An 11,016-nucleotide genomic window follows, 5' to 3' on the forward strand; every position below is an offset into this window, starting at 1 on the left:
AACAATGTGGTGAAAAAAAACACAAGTGTAGTCAAAAAATTAAGTTTGTTGTGAATGGCCTCCCTGGTAAAAAGTAAACTATTTGAAAAAGTGCAAAAAAATGAAAGCGATCTCTTACAAAACTATGTCAGTGTGGTCTGAGTCCCACAGTTACCCTTAAATCCACTTGACAAGGGTGGAAAAACCATAGTTCCAAAATGAAAAACCAAAGAGCAGTTACCTGCTGAGTAACCTAGCTCATCTATATGGACAGCTCAAAAAGGCCCTTTTTTTAAACGGTTAGCCCCACCCACAGGGTGTTGACAATTACATGATTTTCACAAAAACGTTTATTATTATTATTATTATTATTATTATTATTATTATTATTGTTATTATTATTATCATTATTATTATTTTCATCACTATTATTATTATTGACCAAATTCACCATTGGAATAATTTAAAACAAACAAAAACCTTAAATACGTTTGGTCACGTGGCCACTTCCGGCCGCCGTACACCTATGTAATGTGCGCATCCATGACGTTCGGTTTCCGCATTTTGAACACGACCTCTGGCTGGTAAGTAAACCGAACAAAAGAAGTATGTTAAACAGCGTTATCTCAAACTGTGCAGCCTTAAAAGCTTTGAGCAGAGAGGGGAGGAGGGATAAAGGCATGTGAGCCCGCTCTCAATGAAACGCTGTCAGGAACGGGTGAAGTGTGGCGCGTGTGTATATGAGTGGTTGGGCGTGTTTGAGCGCGCGCCACCCGCTGTTTGTGACGGTGCTGCTCCGCCTCAGAGGCAGAGATACAGGCATATGGAATAGTCTTGTTTTCATACCTCTGTAAAATTAATAAAAGATGACATGGCTCTAAGGTTTAAACCACAGTCATATACACATATGAAAATGAAAAAGTTTATAAAAAGCACTGTGGAAATCATCTCTAGAAAGAACTCAACTTTTGATTTAAAGTTCAGGACAAAAGTTCTCACTGAACAGGTTACTGGGCAGAGTTTCGTGTGATTAATGTAAAATATCACAGAAGCAGTGCAAGAAAAAGAAAAAGTAGAGTTATATTCTCAAATCCTAATTTGGGAACTCTCCCCTCACAGACCAAAAGAGCAGCAGCTTCAGCTTCTTTAAGGACTACACTCTGCTCAGCCTCGGTTAAAAGCACTGCAGACGTTGAGAGAGGTTAGGCCTTGCAGGCGAGTCAAAGCTGTGGTACCTGCGATTTTCTCTGCTGTCTTGATTAATTCAGAACTTGATAGTATGAGCCATCCGCTGCATAGAAAAATGGTTAACTGGTAAGAAATGGCTCACAGTCTTGCATTTATTCTCTATTAGCATCTTTGTGTGGGAGAGATTGTGGCCCACAAGCTGTGTCCCAATTTCATACTTTATGCTAATTCCAACAGGGTGTTCACACTCCTCAGGATACTGAAAACATGTCAGTTTACATATTTAATGTGTGGGAATTTTTGATGAACACTGATATCACAGGATCCAGAACATAAAGAAAAGCTGGTGAAAACAGCGATCAAATCTTGTGTTTTGTTTAGTCTCATACATTTTTGTTTCGCATTTCTTTCTAACAGTGACTGATGTTCCCTTGGCTGGTATCTTAAGCACATGTGGTGGTATAAATAATTAAGTTATTATGTACAAAACACAGGAATAACAAACAAAAAAAAATCATGGGGTGAGTTATGAACTGTTTTATCTTACAATATTTTGGGCTGAAAATGTTCCTGTTTAAAAGTCGACACAAGGAAAAAAGCTAAATAACTGCTAATATGAAATAAGGGAAGACTGCGATAACCTGCATTTCCTCCTTAACTGCGTCCCTTGGCACAATGCTAAATATATCCATATCCCCATCATCATCCCATGAGTATTTAATGCACGGAAATGTTAGTTACTCCTGTAAATAGGACAGATCTCAGGCAGAAATGGCAGTAATGAATACATAGCTAGTGCTTTGGCACAGCCATATGCAAAGATGCAACATTATGTGAGCAAGATTCTGACATTGTGAAACATTGGGGGTGAGAAATTATTGTTTATATCAACAAGTTAAAAAATGGATTTTAAATTGTGTTTACTTGTTGTACAATTACATTATTTGAAAAAAGTAATTACATAGGCTGCCAAAGCACAAGAAATTGTCCTCCTTTGATATGTGATATAATAACTGATACACTTGGATCTTGAACTAAATGTAGATATCTAAATTGAATAAATACTGCGTTCAAATACATTTTCCTGCCAGTATGATTCCCCACAGCACTGCTTTGTGACTTCTTGGAGTGGCACTTTGAAAGGTAATGAGGTTGACTTAAATTGACAAACAAAAAAAAAAAAAGAAAAGAAAAGAAAAAAAATTGAAAGAAGAAATGTCAGCTTATAGTGGCAATAAAATACAAACAGATCTGCTAGTTGCTTTATAACACCCTCCAAAAAAACTTGGATCGAAGTGTATGTATCTATTTGCAATGCACTGTAGCATATTGAAAAAAACAATTAACATAACATAACATAACATAACATAACATAACATAAATCAACATTTTGTTTTTAGGCCTGAACCACACGTATATGGATATTTTTTTGATCGGATATCTTTGTCCTCGTTTAAAAAAAATCTCCGTCTACACCACAGAATATCTCTGTCCATACGAAGAGGCCAACTTGAAAATGATCGCTTCTGAAGCCTGTAATGCCATGCCTGGCCGATAAGTGGCAGGTTAGCAAAATGTGAAAACCATAGAAGAAGAACATTATGAGCATGCGCAGTCAAACACAGGATATTAACCGTTGCTACAGTTACTTGTTGCTAGGCTCTTGAAGTCATCGCGTCAACACCAGCTCTGTTTAACACCGCTACACTGATCCACTCAACCGGATATTTTCTTATTTATTCACTTTTTTATCTGTTTTTAAAAATCTCTGTTTATGTGGGTGAAATCGCCGTGTTCGTGTGGTTGAGAGGCCCAATTGGACAGAAAAATGTGCGTTTAGGAATATATCCATATACGTGTGGTTCAGGCTTTAGACTCTGGATGGGAGGTTTTATTGATACCAATGCCATTATCCATTCCACTTATGGACCTAATTCTTCATCCATTCCTTTTGATATTCCTCCTTTGATTTTTATGTACATAAAAAGTAGGCTTTACAGATCGTCTGTCAGCAGCATTTTAATTCACATATATATTAATATGACATGGTACTCGCCATGTGTCAACAAATGTTTAAACATGTTGGTGGTTTTGCCACCCTTGCATGATATTACATTTGTGCACTGTGAAAATTGTACTTTGTCCTTTTTGTTATGAAGTGAAGCCATGCTTTGGATCACTTTGATCTCTCCGCCACTTTCTTGAAGATACTGCTGCTGACAGAAGAGTGTGATAGACATGTGGCACGTCATGTCACATTGAATCTTTGGTGTGATGTAAGGAATCGACAACGGAATTGTTGAGCATAAAGGCTATTGATCTCAAAGGATCAAACCATTTTTTATTCATTCTTACCAGGAACTGGTTATTGATGCCCATCCCTACCTGAAAACAAATTGGAATCAGTCAGGTGATTAGAACATATTTTATAGCCTTCAGTATTTAGTATGGAACAGGCATACAGTCTTTTTCTGTGTATTTTTTATTATACGGTCAGTCTTGAAGCAAACCTCTGTGTCTAACACTTTGGGCATAGGAGCCTTCAGTGGAGCATTCAGATAAACAAGGATGGCACAGAGCTGACAACAGGGAACCTTTATTGGTTTGGCAATTTCATTTTAACTGCGAGTTTGTAGGAATAACAAATACTGTGAATCAGTTGTTTATGAGAGCAGTGATAAAGAAGGTGGAAGGACCCGAAGGACTGAGACAAGCAGATGAAAGAGGCCTTTTTTTGCAAGTTTCACTTCATGAATAAGTAGAAGAACAGCTGAAGCAGCAACACTAGCAGCACAATAAAGTCCACACACACACATTAAGCAAGTCAGGCTGCTCATTGAAAAGAAGGAGAGAGATTGTTCATGGCTCCGCACACCCAGATTGAGGTCTACCTTATAAGGTCTAGCGTAAGATTCTTTTTTGCTGAATTTTCACTTCATACTGCTTTAGTCGATTGTGACATAATTACATGCAGGGACCATAACTGAGGGAATTGTAAAAAGGCTTTGTCATACCTCTTTGCCTCATTCAATTCCTAAAGCTGGGGAAAACAACTCCGGAGACGTCTAATTCTGGCGGTCAATGCAATCCATCAAAAGGAACCGGAGGCCACAAATCACTTTTTTTCCCAAAGTAACTCAGAACAGTAATAGGGCATAAACTTCGGCTCCACTCAGAGTTTTATATTAACACACCACTGGAGGTGAGATAGGGAGGAGAGCCTTGGTTCTTTTTTCGTTTTCTGTTTTCCTCTTGGATAAAGATGAAATACTGTATCTTGCAAAGAGATAAAAGCAGTAAAAGGAAGTAGAAATGAACTGAAACTCCAATCACACTACTTTTAATGCACCATATAACGATGCTCACCTTGAGTAATAACAGGATGTGCTCGTACAACTGCAGGGTGAAAACAGAACTGAGAAGTAGTCGTGTCCTCAGACCAACCCTGGGGGAACCAAGAAGACTTCAGCTAAACTTACACACACAAACACACACACTCATGTTAGACTGTACAGACTTTTTTTAATATATATTTTTTTTATATTCTTCCTTCCAGCTTCTGTGTTCCGGCAGCCGGTGATCAAGAGTGCGCCTCTGATTGGTGACATTTCCTGCAGGACGTGATGACATTTTATTTGGCGGTGAAAGTGATGCGATGAGGAAATTGCAGGAGTTAAGGCACAGTAAATCATCAAGAGGACAGGTAGTGAAATAAATAACCAGGTTTTCAAAGTGTTGTGGGTTCCAGCTTGGAGTCATATATGAGCCATTGTGATCAGTCTGCTGAAGGATATTTGTAAAAGATCTCCAAAGCTGGCTTCAAAACAGACAAGTCTAGTAAGCCACACCACACTAGGGGTGGGTGATATAGCCTCAAAATTATATCATATATTACACACACAGTATGGAAGCCACTTTTTCAATCCTTTACTACTACTCAAGCTTGAAATGTAAACATAGTAAATAGCTCAGATCCAGAGGAAATCTGACGTTTTAGAGGAGGAAAAGTTAATCTTGCAGGTGAAAAAATTAATAATTCTATACGACACAACACATTCTTTCTATAAGAACACCAACAGAAAGGAGAAGGCATGGACGAAAAGTGCTGAAGTTTTGGGAGGGACAGATGAGCTTAACATGCTAATCAATCACCATGAAGTACGTTATGATGGGTGGATACCTGCAAGGAACATGTGGTTCTCCTGTGATTTTGTGATCTCGGGTATCCAGCTTATTGGCGCTGTGCTGCACGGCGCTGTGCTGCACGGCGCCGTGCTGCACGGCGCTGTGCTGTACGGCGCTGTGCTGCACACTAATTCACTCTTTATGTGTGAATTAGGGGTAACGCTGATATAGGGTTCAGACTTTTGGCTCCACCACACGTCCGTCATAGAGGCAAAAAATCCACTGATAATAACGTAGCTTTCATGTCCTCCTTTATTGTCATTGTAACAAGTACAACAAAATTGAAGCCACATTAGCAATCAAGAAAACAAAAGTAAGAAAGTGTATAGAAAGTGCAAAAAGGTCCATAAGAAAATAGATGGTGACAGCTTGTCCATCATTCTCCATTGGCCTCCATCTCCACAGGGTCCAGGACTGAGCTTCTTCAGTAGTCTGTTCAGTCTCTGTCTCCTAGATCCTGTCTGCTCACAGCAGGTGAAGTTCTCCCAATGTGGCGTTGCTGTCTGGTGTTAGCTCTGTTAGCCATGTCTGTGAATAGCATAATGCTACTCTGCCCTCTGGTATTCCCTCTGTTGCTGGGTTAGCATAGTTAGCTTGTCCATCTTATCGGAGATAGATCTTACGTTTCCAATAACGATGGATGGAAGGACGATATTGTCACTTCTTAGCTCACACCTGAGAACCACCATGTCGTCTTCACCTCCTTCTCCTCACCTTGCGGGGAAACATCAGGCCTTGCACCAGTTAGCATTGACAGGCTACAGACTGCTAACAGCTTAGTTCACATGTAAACAATGCAGCCATGGTTACATGTAGGATTTCCAGACCAACACAGGAGCAAAAGTAGTAAAATAATCACTGAAGAAAATGAGCAAATGAGCCATACAAAGTAATGATTCACTCCAAATACAAAGATGACAAAATAGAGACGAAAAAATTACAAAAAACGGACAAAGAAGAGAGAGCTGCTGCAAAAGGCAGCCATAGCCAATGGGGCAGCGCCTTTTCAATGCCATATCACTGAGGTAGCTCCTCTTTTAGCCACTAAATCCTTGTGTGAGGATTGAGTTGATATGATACTATGAGACGGCACACCCCTACATATTTGAATCAGCCATCAGTTTTTCACATTTACTTTTTTTCCCACAAATTTTAATTTTTAATATTCAATTCAAAGAATAGATATGTTTTGCAGTTTGGTTTTTACTTAGTTGCCTATGAAGCTTTCCATGACATCACTCATATAGTCAAAGACAAAAAGCTGAGAAATGCTGACTCTGTACTGATACCACTCTCCTCACCATTGTCCTTATCAGCCGACAACACTAGGTACACATCATTTAGTGTATTTAAAAAAAAAACAAAAACATTTCCTTCTGTTTTTATGCTTGTCAACAAATTTTGACTGATGGTTACATTGACAGAGCCTCTTTAAAGTCTCCCTCTGCTTTAACTACAAAGCCTCTGGCTACACCGTCCTATAGTGCAGCAATCAGAAACAAGATTTGTCCTCCTATTTTTCTGTTTTTAGGATGTTACCATAACAGATCTCTGTTGAGGAGACTTCTTACGGCTTCAATTGTGTTTTTTTGTAGCTTGCTGAAGCTGCACAGCTGAAAACAGCACATAAGCATATTGCTGAGAGTCTGTTTAAGCTCATCTGGCGAGAGCTCAGCATTATCACCCATTAAGGTTCAGAGTTCACTGCCTACGACGTGTTAGTAAATTAAACAGCACATTAAAGTCCATTAAGTGGCGGAAACCCGAAAAACTAAAGACATAGTATACAGTTGTCCCTCTGTGCTGTTCATTGTTTTAAGGTTACTGAACTATGGCTTCTATTAACACTCCATTTTTCAGTTAAATGCCCTCTCACACAATAAACTTAACATGAGGACAGCAAGAACCAGAGGGTATTCATAAGGTTATGGAAAGTTTTGTCACAAATATATATCAATTTGTGCATTAGTTCACCCAATGTTTTTCTGAGCTCAAAAGTATTCCAAATGTGACTCCTAATTTTACAAATGTTGTTAAGCCCTAACGAAGACGAATGAGCAAACACTGAATTTGTAGAACAATGATCTCACTCACCAGTTAAACAGCTTATAGAAGTATCACTGATTCCAGAATAAGACTAAAACATACATATTTTGTGGATTTTAGCATGTTTACAGCAGCCAATGTCAGACGCCAAGAATGGAAAGCCAATCAAACTGCAGTAAATTAAATTTTTAGCCTCCAGCGAAATGTTGACTCACTGGTATTGCTTGGACAGACACATCCATCCCCACCTCTCAAATTAAGATAAGAAAACTTAATGAAGACATTTTACATTCTTATGTTGAAGGTAGAAGCTAATCAACGCCCAGCAGACAATTTCAGGGAAGGACTTTTTTTCAGGTTTTAAACCAAAATTCCCAGCAAAGAGCCTCAGTCTGAGCAAGTTTACTTCATTTAGATATGAGAAGTTGCTACATCTGTTTGATTAAGGTCCACTGTTGTTCCTTCTTCATTCTTTGTGCTATTCTTAACTAAACTGCATTATGACAGTTTTTTTTGTTTGTAGGATCAGTGTAGAACCAAAAGTGTTTTTCACATGAAAACGGTTGTTAAAAAATCCTCCAGCCAAGTGTGAGGCAGCAATGAAGCAGTGCAGCTGCAAAAGATCGAGCGTGCTGTGGAAATTGGATGCTGAAGTGGGAAGCAAAGCCAGCTTTTTTTTACTCTACCTGGTAAATCAATGTGTTTGTTCATTTGTAGACAGAGCTTAAGGCCAGCAGTAAAGGCTTATAAGGTAGCATTTAGAGCAGTTAGTGTCTTCTGTCTCTCGCAGTGAAGGTCCAGTATGTTACTGACAAACTGTAAGATAAAAGGGCATGTGCTGAATCATTGTTAATAGCTTTAATTATATAGGTTATCCATAACAGTGAGATGCAGGACAAAGTGTTACTTCGCTTGTTCCAGTCATATCAACATAGCCGCAGCTCAAACGAACACACTGAATCACTTTGTGGGTTTTTACCTTCAGCTTGGTGCACAGGATCATTGCCTTCAGTCAGCTTCTCTACAGGAGATGCACTATATTACCAAAGGTATTCACTCACCCATCCAAATGGGAAGAAAAAGGAAGAAAAAGGAAGAGTTTGGCAACAACAGCAACACAGCCACAAAGTGGTAGGCCATGTAAACTGATGGAGAGGGGTTAGCAGATGCTGAGGCGCATAATGCAAAGAGGTCTCCAACTTTCTGCACCGTCAATGGCTACAGAGCTCCAAACTTCATGTGGCCTTCAGATTAGCCCAAGTACAGTACGCAGAGAGCTTCATGGAATGGGTTTCCATGGCCGAGCAGCTGCATCCAAGCCATACATCACAAAGTGCAATGCAAAGCATCAGATGCAGCGGTGTAAAGCACGCCGCTACTGGACTCTAGAGCAGTGGAGACACATTTCCTGGAGTGATGATTCACACTTTTCCATCTGGCAATCTAATGGATGAGTCTAGGGTTTGGAGGTTGCCAGGAAAACGGTACATTTTGGACTGCATTGTGCCAAGTGTGAAATTTGGTGGAGGACGAATAATGGTGTGGGGTTGTTTCTCAAGAGCTTAGTTCCAGTGAAATGAACTTTGAATGCTTCAAGATACCAAAATATTTTTGGACAATTCCATGCTCCCAGCTCTGTGGGGAACAGAGTTGGCATCTGACTGATCTGACCGGAAGCTAGTCAATGCAGCACCTCTGTGCGACTTTATTTTTTTACTCAAAAGAACGATGTGCACTTACATGAACTGTTTGCAATAAACAAAGAGATGGCTGCACCAGAGTTAGCTAAAAGCTACATTCTATCTCTTCTCCATTGCTACTGAATCATAGCTTGGCTACCAAGTTGGCAATTGGCTACCAAAAGTATGATGCAAATTTACTAAAAAGTAAATGTGGGAACAAAGGACCTATTTTGGGAAAGCTCTAGAAATGTGGGAACATAGGCCCCTTCTAGAGCCAGGTTAAAAAAATGGATTCTCAAAAAAAATCTATTCCTATTTTCTAAATTTGATATTGATTCATGAAGTCCATGGATCAATCTTTTAGTCAAAATAAAATATTTCCTTTCTCAGACGAATTTCAGTTACAGCAGGTTCTCCGCACAGAGTATTCCGTTCCTGCAAGTCAGTGTGGGATATATAGTCATGCGATATTTCTGTATATCTCACAGCAAGTTTTTGCAAGGTTATATGAAGTACAGATTTGAAGATGAAGATGCATCTGGATCAGCGCGTCTCCTCACGCTCTCCCCTACTACGTCGGGGCACGGCAGACTTTAATACATTGGGAGATCATAACTTTAGCATACAGCCAGTAACAGGCTTTATTTGACGTTAGTTACATTTGATCAGAAGGCACTGTTTTTTTTTTCACTTTAAGCCCTGGCAAAAGTAGAATAAGTATTAAAACTTCATTATTGCTAAATAATCGATATCAAATCCAATTGAGTCAGATCGTGACTCGAATCAAATCAGGACCTTGTGGATCTCAATGGAATCGATTCAGAAAATTAGTGGCTGTTCCCAGTCCCGGCCCTTTTTTCATTTTAAACAAAGTAACAATGTTACTACATGATTTATTTACGAAAAAGCACCTAGATAAGGTGTATAACGGTTGGTGCATTGTGTAAAATTTAGCAGCATTTATTATTTATGGGATAAATTGTAAGTTTGTTTGAATTTATTTTCCAATCATCTCTTTCTAAAAATTAGTTGGTATTTGTTTAACTCAACTTAGCCTTTTATATTTTTGTGGAAGTGACCCCCTTCCACTGAGGCCACCCTCTTTGATATCTATACTGCCACTTCACCAATGAGAGTAGTGAGTTGGGGAGTGTTATAAATCTTTGGGTTTATAACTTTTGACTTTTGGCAACTTTGAGATAGACTCACCAGCTCTGCTGACAGTGCCTGGATTGCAGGACAAGATCTTACTCTCACATTTTTAGGCCAGCTTGAAAGGGAAACATTCAAGCTACCAGACTTCTTTCTGTGGATGGATTTGAATTGATATGTGTGATCAGGTCGTCACTGGTGTTACTTTTTCTATTTTTAATTATTTTCAGTTCTTATAATGCTTCTTGACCAATTGGAATGAAGTACACTACGGAATGATAGAACGGATATTTTCAAACTAAACAGTATGTTCATGCACTGTATGTTGTGTGGTGATGTGCAAACGTATGCTGGACATGGTTTTGTGCTTGGTGATTTATTAGGACACCATATTCATTATAACATGGTTTTATTCAGTCTTTTTTTTGTTGTTATTTTTTCCAGATTCGCTGGGGCCTGGCTCTGCAAAGGCTAACACTGCGTTATTGCTGCCAAGTCAGGTAAGGCACATATTTTCCCTTTTACTCGTGTTTCAGTCCCTGCACTTCATGCATCATTTCCTTAGTTGGACCAAATTGGAACAAACCAAACATTTTAAACAGCCTTGGACCAGTTTTTGTGCAGCAGCCCCCCCCTTGTGCTTTATCCCTCTTCCCATGTGTTTTTCTCATTACGTCTTCTGTATGTGACACTGGTCAGGGGGGCTACTTCTACCAGCCAATTAAGAAAAACCCATGCAACACAAATACACACACATGCATAAAAACCACTATCTTATCACACA

General features: G+C 39.2%; 1 long non-coding RNA gene across 1 annotated transcript; it reads left to right on the plus strand.

Moving 5' to 3' along the window:
- Positions 1-485: 485 nt before the first annotated feature.
- Positions 486-10,733, plus strand: LOC141785506 (uncharacterized). Its single transcript, XR_012597529.1, has 3 exons — positions 486-563; positions 4,724-4,870; positions 10,677-10,733. It is a non-coding gene; the product is annotated as an uncharacterized LOC141785506 (long non-coding RNA).
- Positions 10,734-11,016: the final 283 nt, after the last annotated feature.

The sequence above is a fragment of the Halichoeres trimaculatus genome, unplaced genomic scaffold (genome assembly GCF_033239565.1).
Source record: "Halichoeres trimaculatus isolate MK-OKI-2021-1 unplaced genomic scaffold, fHalTri1.1 fHalTri1_scaffold_23, whole genome shotgun sequence".
In the NCBI taxonomy this organism is placed as follows: Eukaryota; Metazoa; Chordata; class Actinopteri; order Labriformes; family Labridae; genus Halichoeres; species Halichoeres trimaculatus.